The sequence below is a fragment of the Onychomys torridus genome, chromosome 1, assembly GCF_903995425.1.
Source record: "Onychomys torridus chromosome 1, mOncTor1.1, whole genome shotgun sequence".
Taxonomy (NCBI): domain Eukaryota; kingdom Metazoa; phylum Chordata; class Mammalia; order Rodentia; family Cricetidae; genus Onychomys; species Onychomys torridus.
Genome location: NC_050443.1, coordinates 103,379,736 through 103,392,850, shown reverse-complemented (window position 1 = coordinate 103,392,850; position 13,115 = coordinate 103,379,736). Strand labels below are relative to the sequence as shown.

General features: G+C 48.0%; 1 protein-coding gene across 3 annotated transcripts in view; it reads right to left on the bottom strand.

The window, feature by feature from the left end:
- The window catches only part of Il21r (interleukin 21 receptor), a 31,035-nt gene extending 18,701 nt beyond the window's left edge, over positions 1-12,334 (bottom strand). For 2 of the 3 annotated variants that reach the window (XM_036193665.1, XM_036193669.1), the window contains exon 1: positions 12,276-12,334. The gene's annotated coding sequence lies outside the window, so the exon portion shown is untranslated. The remainder of the gene's footprint in view (positions 1-12,275) is intronic. The other variant, XM_036193673.1, reaches the window with a different exon arrangement.
- Between the last annotated feature and the right edge of the window lie 781 nt (positions 12,335-13,115).

The following is a 13,115-nucleotide window of genomic DNA, read 5'->3' as shown; positions in this document are numbered from 1 at the left end:
TCAGATTAATAAACACCAGAGAAAGTACACCTTTGGGGGTGCTGTGAGGCATTTCCAGAGGAAATGGGATCCTGAGGATCAGTCCCTGATGGGTTTATGATATGAAACATTGTTGCAACATAGTAGGAAGTAAGAGGTGGGGTTGGAGGAAGTCAGGAAGTAGGAAGACACAACTGGGGTTGTGTCTTAGGGGGTCTGTCTTGCCCTGGCGTCCTTCCTGTGATCCCTGTCTGTCCCTTTTCTCTGCTTCCTGGCCACAATGCCATGAACTACTCTGTTCCTTGGTACCCTCCCCATCATGATAGATTGATACCTCCAAACCTGTGAGCCCAAATAAACCTCCCCCCATTAAACTGTTCTTGTCAGATGTCTCCTCACAGTAGTTAAAAGGCAATGAACTCAGTAGTCAATAAAGGGAAGAAAGAGACTAAACCAGAAGGAATAACAGAGCTACTGGCTAAAGATTTTTCCACACTCACAAAAGACACACTCACAAAAAAGAAGATAAATTCAAAGAAAACTCCATCTGGGAACATCACAGAAATGCTTCCTCTCTTCCTCTTTTTCCATTTTCTCTTTTCAGACTGAGTACATGTAGCCCAGGCTGGCCTTAAGATCCTGAATCTATGTAACTGGAAAACCCTAAACTTTTGATCTGTCACAAGGTGGACCTCCCAAGGGCTAGGATTACAGCTGTATACTATCACATTGGTGTATACTGGGCTGGGATCAAACCTAGTGATTCATGTGTACTAAGGAAGCACTCTGCTCACTGGGCTCCATCCTCAGCCCTAGAAAATCTATATTTTTAAAATTAAAGACAAAGATGGGCAATGGTGACGTATGCCTTTAATCTGGAGGCAGAGGCAGGCAGATCTCTGAGTTCAAGGTCATCCTGGTCTACAGCACAAGTTCCAAGATAGCTGGGGCTACCCAGAGAAACTATGTCTCAAAAAACAAACAATAATAGTGATAATAATAATAATATAAAGTTAAAGACAAAGATACACTGAAAGTACTGCAGAGAGAGAATCATTTATCTTCAAAGAGGACATATGTGACTGACAGCTGACTTCCACAGAAGTAACAGAAGACAGGAAACAATAGAAAAAAACTTTAAAGGCTGAAATTTTAAATGTAAATGAACAATTTTAAATTATATATATATGTATGTATATATACATATATATGTATACACACACACACATATATATATATATATATATATATATATATATATATATATATTTGTATCTAGCAAAAACTTTTATACCTAGCAAAAATATCCCTTTGTGGGCTCTCAGATAAGCACCAAACTTATATAAAGGAGTGTAACAAACAAGATAATAGAAAACATAGAATGGTGTTTTTCAAAGATGGGAGGGCTTGGTATGTAGCTCAAGATAGCCCAGAACTCCTGAGCTCAAATGATCCTTTTACATCAACTCCTGTGTATCTGGGACTGCAAGCATACACCACCTTGCCTCTCTGAGAGCAACAACCATGTTCAAGAGTGGAACATCTAAAAAGAAGAAAAAAGGGAACAAGAATAGATTGGACTCAAAAAACAAAAAGAGAAAAATAACAAGACAGTTGTTTTTACAATCTTAACCCCAAACACATCAGTACTTCTTAAATAAATTTGACACTGGAATACAAACCAACCATGACGTCAACAACTGAGGTTAAAAGGAAGTAAAATTTCACAAGTAAAGTGTAAAAATTCTAAATAAAATGCTAATGTTCAAATATGATGATACAAATTTAGTTAATACTTTTTCATGTCATTTATGTCAATATGGAAGGTGGGTTTGTCCATCTATTTTATTCCACTTGCAGAAGAAAGTAAAATTTTGTCTGACTATTCATTAGGTTCAGAAAACATATTTAATGAATTGAGATATCCATTCATGGTTTTGAAAGCTGGTCAAAAAATAAATTCTCTTAATCTCAGGAACAGAGGGTATTCTGTACTCTGATAAGGACACACACAGAAACAGTATGCACTGCTCTCAGTGTCCTTAATGGCCAAGTTAGCATATTTACTTTTGTTTTGTTGAGTCAGAATCTTGCTATGTTCCTAAGAGGGACATAAGCTCCTTATCCTCTTGCCTCAGCCTCTTGAGTGCTGAGATTACAGAGTCGGGCCAACACGTCCAAATCAAATATTAAACCTGTACATCCCAAGGACAGGGAAAGACCCACGGATGTCTATTATGATAGTGGTTCTATCCGACACAGCAAGGCAGCAACAACAATCTCATGAAGATTAGAAAACCTGCCGGGCGGTTTTCAACTTTAATCCCAGCACTCAGGAGGCAGAGGCAGGCAGAACTCCATGAGTGTGAGGCGCTATCCTGGTCTACAGAGAGAATTCCAGGACAGGCTACACAGAGAAACTCTGTCTGGAAAAACAAAACAAAACAAACAAACAAACAAACAAAATAAAAACAAGAGAGAGAGAGAGAGAGAGAGAGAGAGAGAGAGAGAGAGAGAGAATGAATGAATTAAGTGCCTGCAACAGTGTAAAGACTGAGTAACCAGAAAAGTCCAAGACATGCTACAAACAAATAAAAATCACCTTAATACAATACAGGCATCTATGAAAGTCCACAGTAAAACAAACACAATCCCGGCTTACTCTGCCATCAGAAGCAAGGGAATGCTCCCTCTCGCCACTTCTGTTCAGCTGGAAGTCTTAGCCAGAGCAATGAAAAGGAAAGAGAAATCAGGGGCACTTAAGAAGAGAGAGGAACAAGTATCTCCGTTTACAGATAACATGGCCTTATACACAGAAAATACTGAGGACTCCACATTGAAAATGTTACGTTGACTACAGGAATCCAGCAAAGCTGACGAACACAAACTCAAGACATAAATATTAGTTGCATTTTTCAATACACAAACAATAATCAAAAGGGAAATTAAGGGGCTGGAGAGATGGCTCAGTGGCTAAGAACATTTCCCAGAGGATCCTACATTCCCAGCACCCGAACCAGGTGGCCCACAACCACCTGTAACTCCAGCTCCAGGGGATCCAATGCCTCTGGCCCCCTCAGGCACCTGCACTCACATGTACATCTCCACATGCAGACACAGGCCTATACATAATTAAAAATAATTTTAAAAGTTAAAGAAATTAGTAAAACAATTCCATTTATAACATCATCAAAAACAATAAAGCACTTTACTTGGAGAAGTGTAACACATTATTGAAAGAAATTAAGAAAGACACAAATAAATCAAAAGATATCCCTTCATGGGGTATATTTATTTTCATATAACATGAAAATAAAAGAGATGACCGGTTAAGTGGCACATCCACGGGTGCCGATAAAGTTGGTCTCTATCTTACCACATACAGGAAAGACCTCAAGACGGTTGGAAACCTAAAACTACTAATGTCCCAGGAAGAAACACAGGCCACCAGCAGCTAGAGAGGAATGCTCCCCCAAAACCAGACATCAGGCAAGCACTTAGGACCCCAAATATAAAAAAGAGTGCTGCAACTCACTAACAGCATCCACAACAACTGTTAAAATGGACGAGGGCCATTTCTCCAGAGGCGTTTACAATGGCCAGCAAGCATGTGGAGGGCAACTCAATATCACTGATCACAGGAAGTGAACCTCAGAGCCCCAATAAGGCATTGTCTTACACCAGACACTATGACCACTATCTCAAAAGAAAATAAAATGACAAGTGTTGGTGAAGATGTGGAGAAATCACACTTCTGTACATTTGGTGGGGTTGTACAATGATGAAAAAAATTAATTAAAACTATAAACAGCAGGTATATACCCCAAATAATTGAAAGTGACATTTCAGTAATGTATTTTCACACTGCTGTTTACTGCCCCAATATTTACAATAAACAGATGCACTTAAGTAATCTTAGTCTATTCACAGACAAAATATGTTCTAAGCGTACAATGGAATATTACTGAGCCTTTAAAAAGGAAGGAACTCCTGTCATGTGTTGCAATGTTGATGAAACTTGAGGACATCACACTAAGAAGTGAAAGAAACTAGTTACAGAAAGGCAAATGCTGCCTGGCTCCACTCCATCTCTGAGACAGGGGGTAGCCTGGAAAGGAGAGCTGGGGCATTGTTGTCTGGATGATCTAGAACTTCCACTCAAGCAAGATGGAGGAGGGCTAGAGCTCCATTGCTCGGCACCGCCGCTCTAGAACAGCACTGTGCTGCCCACTTTAAACAGTGACATAGAGGGTAGCAGGCAGCTCACTCAGTAAAGTGCCTGCTGCCCAAGCATGGGGACTTGGTTTGAATGCCCCACCCATGTAAAAGCTGAGTGAAGCAATGTGTAATCCCAGCACTGGGGTGCCAAGACAGGAGGATCCCTGGAGCCCACCAGCCAGCCAGTCTAGCTTAATCAGTGAGTTCCATGTTCAGTGCCTCAGAATATAAGGTGAGAGCCTTTGAAGAAGAAACCAAGGGTGACCTCTGGCTTCCACAAGCACTCACATGTACACACACACACACACACACACACACACACACACACACACACACACACACTGAACCCCCAAGTCTAGGACTCTGTTTGGTGTTACACCTTATCATATAAGATTGACAAAGGCAGAAACAGAAAATATCATAAAAACAAAGGCAAGCTAGGCAGACTCACACCTATAACCCAACCTTGAGGAGTCTGAAGCAGGATGCCATATTTCAGGCCACCTGCCTCTGCCTCCTGAATGCTGGAATTAAAGTCGTGTGCCACCACCACCACCACCCAGCTAAAAGTCTATTTTCATATAAAGGTCAAATGTGAAGTTTCAAAATAATGTAATTTCAGGCCAGTGGGATGGCTTAACAGGTAAAGGTGTTTGCTGCCAAGCCAGACAGTCTGAGTTTGATCCTTGAGTTTCTGTGTTGGCTAGTTTGGATTTTTTGTTGTTGTCTTCATCAACTTGACACTAGCTAGTATCTGGCTCGAGTCTCAATTAAGAAAATGCTTCCATTCAGATTGCCTGCTGGCAAGTCTGTAGGGCATTTCTTGATTGATGGTTGATGTGGGTAGGCCCAGTCCACAGTGAGGCCACACTCCCGGGACAGGGGGTCCTGGGTGGTATGAGGAAACAGACTGAGCAAAAGCCAGTAAGCAGCATTCTGTCATGGCTTCTGCTTGAGTTCCTGCCCTGACTTCCCTCATTTTGGGAGTGTGACCTGAGAAGTATAAGCTGAAATAAACCCTTTCCTCTCCAAGTTGCTTTTGGTCTTGGTGTTTCATCCCAGCAATAGAAACTCCAAGTGAGGCAGAGATTGGTGCCAGGTTACAGGGTAGTGCTGTGATGGGACTGACCATATTTTTGGGAAGGATTGTGGAAAGACTGGAACTTTAGGCTGGAAAAGCCATTGAGTGCCCACAGCTAATGAGTTGTGGGAACTTAGAAGATAATTCTGAGAGCAGTGCAGACAATGGAGGCCCGTGGAAGGCTCTGCTGGGGCCTTTTGATATTGTCAATTAAGAGGCTGTGGTTCTGGTCAGCTGGGGCTGAAGCACTGGCTGTGATTATGAAGATACCAGCATCCTCGAGGTGAAACCTTCTAGGAGATGTTCCCTCAGAGTCAGCACACAGAAGCTCTGTTCCAGAGGCACCCAAGGCTGAACCACATGCTGGTAGTCAAACTTGGTAATGTGTCAGAGTTCTCCAGCTGATACTGGATTTGAAGGCATGAAGGGGTCGTGGAGAAAATGAGGCTTGGCACCATGTGGCAGGATCAGAGTCCCTGAGGGGAGCTCAGAAGAGACTATTGTTTTAAGTGCAGACTGGTTGCAGGAGAGATCCTCTAGGCAGGACCATGGATGACCAGCCAGGGTAGCAGCAGCTGACATGGAGCAAGTCAGTAAGCAGCACTCCTCCACGGCCTCCGCTTCAGTTCCTGCCTCCCGGTTCCTGCCTTGAGTTCTTGCCTGTGACTTCCCTGGATGATGAACTACAGGCTGTAGGATAAAATAAACCCCTTCCCCCAAAAGTTGCTTTTGTTTCATCCCAGCTAGAAACCCTTGTTGTGGGAATTCATTCCATTCAACTATGCTTTAAGTTTTTAAATGTGTAGCCCAGGCTGGCCTGGAACTCATGATCATCCTGCCTCTGCCTCCTTCAGCAAATCCTTCTGGCATCTGCCACCACAACCAGCTGGCACCCAACGTGGTGTAATGAATCCCCACAACAAGCCCGAACTAAGAGACCCACAAGGCAGAAGAAGAGAATCTACTCTTGAAAGGTGCCTTCTGTCCTCCATGCACGCCCTGTCTCACCCCCCTCAAATAAATAAGTAAAACGGAATAAAAATCTCAAAATGGTGTAACTTACATTAACAACAAAAAGGCAGTCACCCAGGAATGGCTCAAAAGATGTCAGAATTGCTAAGATGAAAGAGAGGAATGAGAACTAAGGAGCTGAACAGACTGCGCTCATGGAGTGAGAGGTTTCAAGGAAGTCTCAGCATGCACACCATCTCCAGCAGGGTTCCCTGGGGAAACTGATAAGATTAGTCCAACACTAGTGGAACTGTTTAAAGAAGGCTGAGGCTAAGACCTCCTCCCTCCTTCAATAAATGACATTCGACATTTCAAAAAAAAAAAAAAAAGAGGGGGTCAAGAACATGATGGGGAAACCCACAGAGACAGCTGACCGGTGCTAGTTGGAGCTCACTGAATCTGGACTGACAGCTCAGGAACCTTCATGGGACCGAACTAGGCCCGCTGAATGTGGGTGACAGCTATGTGACTCGATCTGTTTGTGGGGTCCCTGGCAGCAGGACCAGGACTTATCCCAGATGCATGAACTGGCTTTTTGGAACCCATTCCCTGTGGTGGGATACCTTGCTCAGCCTTGATACAATGGGGAGGGGCTAGGCTCTCCTTCAACTTGGTTTGCCAGACTTGTTGACTACCATGGGAGGCCTTACCCACTCCGAGGAGTGGATGGGGGTAGAGTGGGAGGGAGGTGAGGAGGCAGGAGAAGGGAGGGAGGGGGAACTGGGGTTGGTATGTAAATTGGAAAAAAATTTTTAATAAATAAACATATTTAATAATTAGAAAAAAAGAAGGCTGAGGCTTATGGAGTTATGAACATGGAGTCGCCGCAAGGAAACCAAACTGCCCAGTGGTACAACTCAACTAGCCTGTGACCGCCGGACTGCCAACAAGACTGCCATTGCATTTGGGTGCCTGGCATTGAAAATGATGGCCGACCCTGTCTCAACAAACAAGGTGGTGCGTAGTGGAGGAAGACACTCAGCAACGACCTCCACACGTGCCTGCGCTGCTCAGCTCACCTGGCACACAAAACAGAAAAGACTGAGCACCAGGAAGTCAGTCCTTGCCATGGTTTCTCTGCGTTCTTGGGTTCTACACTGAGTAGAGGCATGAGTTGATGTATCTGCCTTGAAAACCTGCCACGTGGGTCCCAGCACCTCCTCTTCAAGGTGCTATGCCAAGGAGCAATGTCCGCATGTGGACCTAAGCAGATCTGTGCATTCACAGCATGCATCCCACCTCCCCCGAACTAGAAGACCCTGAGCCCTTGCCTTCTCCGCCCTGCTCCCACCAATGATCGAGGAATGGAATCTACTCGATCCGTCCAGGCTATGGTTAGCTCACTATAGACCAGGTGGGAGTAACAGGGTTGAAAGTGAAAGGCGAAAATATTCTGAAAGTAAAATGTCCTATTCCCTACCCCGACAGAGAAGAAATGAGGCGGGCACAGAGGGACTCCCCAGAAGAGCCATACACAAGAGCCAGCAGGTCATCAGAAGGAGAAGTGTGTCTGTTCAGGGACTTCCCAAGGGGGAACCAGATGAAGGGCCTCTGGTCCTCCGGGCATGGACTGCCCCACCTGCCTGCCACCTCTTCTTTGGCCCTGACCTCTGGCTGTATCCTCCAACTTACTCTCTCTCTCTTCATCGTTTCACAGTCCCACCTAGACCTGCAGGAAAAAAAAAAAAAAAAAAAAAAAAAAACCAGCGCCCACCCCTCTCTGCCCCTTCACTGCTTGCTCTGGGCTCCAAGCACACCAGACTGCCAAGACCTGTCACTAACAGGTCACCTTTGCCTGGCTCCCACCTTTCACACCTGGTCTTTCAGTCATTGGAACTTTCTGCGCTCCCTAGCTGACTGTCAGCCTCCTACTGGGTCTTCAAAGTTGAGTTCAAATATTATGGCTGTCTTCTTTGATCTCCCCAAAGAGGGTGAGTCACTTCTTCCTCTGGGTTCTGACCCTCCACCACAGCCCATAGCCCCGGATGTTTCCATTCACCTTCTAAGCAACAGCCCAGCAGGAACCACATGGGCTCAGTTCCTGCTGAGCCCCCTGTGGCTGAGCACTGCCTCACATAAAGCAGGTGCTCACACGGGTTGCATAAATGGCTAAATGACAGGGATTCCTTTCTTTGGTTGGGAATCATGCAGCCTATGCACTCCAGTGTGAAAATGACTCTCTGGTTCCTGTTTTCTTAAATTCAGTGAGCTCACTCTGAAGGTCACTGCATTTCTGTAATATAGGAACATCAGTGCTCCAGTATCTCCTGTCTCAGGACCTTTGCACATGCAATTGCTCTGCTCAAACTCTCTCCCCCAGCTTCTTTGCAGTCTCATCCTCAGATTTCAAATTCAGTGTCACCCTCCAGAGCGACTGGCTGCTTCATCTGAAGTGGGTCCTCTCTGATCCTCTTCATAGATGTCAGAATATCAGGATAGTGATCGTCTCTGTCTTGTCTTTATGACCCATCCTTGTCTGGGCACATCAGGTCCCACAGGTTGACAGATCACCCGCTTTCTTCACCACAACATTCCCAGCCTTGATAATGAGTGAACGGATGAATGAGGTTCATGTAAGGGAACAGCCACTGAGCAGTCCCTGGAGACTCGGTTTTCCCATCAGCTTTGTCTCTATCCCCAGGAGGTACCCTCCTCCACCTGGGGCAGCCAGAGTCTGATAGAGAAGACTGTCCTGAGATTAGTGACATGACAGGGGACCGTAGGTTCTCAGCTCAGTAGGGTTTGTAAGTGGATGTGTGAGACCAGCTGACCAGGACCAGAAGAGAAGTCTAACTCTTAGGGGCCTTTGTCTGAGCTCAGCTCTGCACATCTGTAGACCAGGCTCAGCTGCTGTGCTTCAGCAAGAAGCAAGGAAGTAGATGCCGGCATGCTGCAGCCGTGTGCTTCCTGGTGCCTGTTTTTCCCAGTGTGGCGCGTTGGGTACAGCTGAGGACATCAGGCCCACGGCTTAGTGGGTGGCAGCCAAGCATGAGGAAGGACCTGCTCCAGCAGCTGTGCATACACAGTCTTCATGGGCCAGAACCTCCTCCAGCCTGGACAACCTGTGCAAACCCGAGCATTCTTGTAGCCTCGCTCGCTCAGGTGTGCAGGCTCTCTCTGCAGCTCACAGACAAGGGCTGGTTTGAAGCATGGCCGCTTGAAGCTCCCGCCAAGAACTGGGCCAAGACAGCACCTGCCCGCTCCGTTCTCAGCAGCACACTGTGGCCTGACTGAGGCATGAACTTTCAATCAGCACTGGAGAGAAGCAGGGGCTCCAGTCTTGGTCCTCACACCAAATTTACTTAGCAGATCAAGGAACAGAGTCCCAGAGAGGCCCAGAGTCACATCTGTGGTCACACAGTGAAAAAGGCTGAGGCCTGGGGTTGGGGGGGGAGAGCCAGGCCATGCATTTGCCCCTCCTCCTGGGACAGTTCTAGAGTTTTGACCCTCCCTGGGGACCGCAGGGACAGCAGGCTGAGGCCCCGGTACAGATGTTCTTCAGGGGCCCTGGCCAGGGAATATTCTCAGGTTGTTTCAGAAGTTCCAAGTTTACTCAGCGCTCCTGTGAGAATCGTCACAAAAAGTCCCTTCGTCCTGGGCCAGAGTGGTGGGGGGGGGGGGGACATCTGCAAGCTGCAGGCTGTGGGTGGGGCCTCTCCCAGCTCCCCCCACTTTGTGTTTTGGGGGCCCTGGACCCGCAGTTGAAGAAAGGGCAAGAATACCTTCCTTGAGGAAGCTTTTGTCCCATTTTCATGGGACAAAGTCCCTCCAAGTGGCTCCCTGGGTGGCCCTTGAAAACCCCCTCCCCTCTCCAAGTTTCGGTTTTCTCTTTTGCAAGCGCTGAAGCACCACCAGAGCCATGTGGTACAGTGGGCCGCACACGCCTGTAATGCCAGCCCTCAGGAGGCTGAGGCAGGAGAATCACAATTTTGAACCAGACTAGGTTGCACGGAGAAAGAACCTTCCCTTGTTAGTCAGTGGCAACAAGGCGGACACCTAGTGTTTAAAGAAAACCAGCTGCTGTCCCTGGCTGACCCATCTGTGAGTCCTGCAGGCCTCCCTGTGTTGAGGGCGCTGACTGGCTGTGGCTACTCCCCCTGCACATGCACAGGGCCTGGCTTGGGGAGAAAGCACACCCCTTCTTCTCATGCCTAGCTCGTGCTGCTTGGCCCTGGTACAGTAAGGAAATCACTACCCCCCCTCCACTCCTCTCCAAGCATGTAGCACGCCTGCCTCTCTTCCATCTTTCCACACTGTTCTTCCCGGCAGCCCTACCTTCCAGTGCCGGAAGCCTCTCATGATGCCAACTCTCACCTCCCTCTCTCAGGCCAAAGAAGCCTGAAGAGGCCTCTAGAGGTGGGAACATTTGAAGCCTTGGGTGAGGACCTAATCTCCCCTGCCTATCAGGCAGGAGTTCTCTCGTTCTCTCTGTGAGGTCCAGGGAGGACTAGACACTGGCTCTAGGTCAGGGCTACTGCAGAGAACACCCCGCTCTGGGGATCACATGGCCAGTGCCCTCTGAGGAACGGACCTTAAGTAGTGTTCCAGTTCGTGGGTCTTCCCACAGGGTGGGACCCTGTCATACAGGCTGGGCTCCAATTTCTGTTCTGACTGTCCCCATCGTTCTTAACGCAAGGACAGGTATGTTCCCCCAGGAACCCGGCATTGCCATTTATGCACTGGGTTGCATGGGACCACTGGCCTCATCTGGACTCTAAGGCTTCTGGGAGGTCTCCAAGTACCTGCAGTTCTGTGGATAGGGCTGTTCTAGCCTTTCTGCACTCTGCACAGCTCCTAGCATCTGGCCCTCCCCTCCTCCACAGGTCAGGAAGGGTACCTGGGGTTGGGAGCGCCTGAAGTCACAGTCTTGACATCTGTTGTCCTGGAGTTCGCATAAGCTGCCTCACAGAGATAGAGGCACCTTGCTCCCCACTTTACAGAGGGGGGAAACAAGGACCCAGGAGGCTGGAAGAAGCAGAGAGACTTGCCCAGGTTCTCCAAGAGGCGACCATGTGCTCTAACACCCAGGCTGCCTCAGAGAGCACAGACATTCTCCATGGAGCTGATTGTGGTACTCTAATGCCTCTGGGGCCTGCTGGGGTCCTTTGGCAAGTTCTGAGTACAGTCATTAACTCCTACGGCTTCTCCACCCGACCACTCGGCCTTTGCCTTTTCCATCCTTCCAGGCTATGCCTCCAACAACCTCCGGACCCCCTTCTCCTCCCAGTGTAAGAAGTGGTGCCTCGTCGGGCAGGGTGGCTCATGCCTTTAATCCCAGCACTCAGGAGGCAGAGGCAGGCCGATCTCTGTGAGTTCAAGGCCAGCCTGGTCTCCAAAGTGAGTTCCAGGAAAGGCACAAAGCTACTTAGAGAAACCCTGTCTCAGAAAAAAAAAAATGTTGCCTCTTACCATCTAACACATGCCCTGGATTTGGATGGCAACACCTGGTTGGACTGCCCACCTTGCCATATCCTGGCGAGTCCCATGAGGAAATTCATACTTGCCCTGTGGAGCCAGGTTTCCTTACCTGTGAAGTAGGCACCCCACCTGCCTGGAAGGATTAGATGGAATTCAAAGAATAAAGCGCAGTGGTTGGTCATCTCTGATGCCCTCCGCTGGCCCCCTGGAAGCTGCCCAGTGCCCCTGACAGACTGTCTACCATGCAGATCTCACTGTCCCCTCCATACCACTTCTTGCAGGCAGTTAGTTTGCTTGGGCAAGGGATCATACTAGCCATGCCCCTGCTTCCACAGCCCTCCAACATCCTGCAAGTACACACTTAGGCCCCCAGACATTCTAAGCCAATGGAACAAGGGACCTCAGCCTTGGCTCTGCTCAGTCTCACTGCATAGCCTTCTGTGCCTCTGTGTCCCCAGCTGCGGCAACACAGGCACAGGACAGCTCAGAGTCCCAGCATGGTGCTGCTACGTAAAAGGCAGAGAAAGACCACGGGGCTCAGAGAGAGCCAGAGCTAGAGTCTACTTACCTGCTTCTTCAAAGTCCTTCTCAGAAAGCCATTCCTCAGGCTGGGGCAATCGGGTGTCCAAAGTGAATAAGAGCCAGTTAGGAACAAGCCTAAGCTAAGGCCAAGCTTTCATAATTAATAATAAATCTCCATGTTGTTTTTTTGTGAGCTGGCAGCCCAAAAAGAAAAGTCTGTCTACAACATACCCCCTCAGTATGCACCTTCAGCCTGGCCCAGGAGCAGGTAAAATACTGGTCCCTGAGTACACAATCCTAACTTCCCTCTTCTCTGTTCCTCCAGCCTTCCAGCTGTCTAGCACACTTACCCTGGGGAAGTCTTCATTCTGTGGTTCTTAGCCTGAGGGAAGTTTGGGTGCCCAAGGGACACCTAGAGATACTTGGAGACACTTGTGGTTTGCACAGCCTTTGGTGGGAGTATGGCCCAGAGAGGATAGACCTTGAATGTCCAGGATAGTTTCACAGTGAAGGTTGACTATGCAGACCTGCCTCAGTGGAGTGGTGGCACTACAAGGTTACAGAACCTGGGCCCCACAGCCTCCAGCAGGTCCTCTCAGGGACTACTGAGGACTGTGGACCTTCTAAAAAGGAAGCAAGCCTGTGCCTGGGAGGCAGTGGGCAACTGTAGTGACAGTTTTAGCCCACAACACAGATTGGCTTCTGGGAAACTGAACTTGGCATATTCTGTGGCTCCTATTTCTTTCATCAGCCCTGGCCCTCTTTGGTTGATGGTCTTCAGGGGCCTCAGGTCTTCAGTCCAGTGCTCCCTCCTCACTCTAGAATCATCATCTATGGCTACTGAGCCCCTCCCCCATGAGAAGCCCCTCCCAGCTCCAGCCTCACC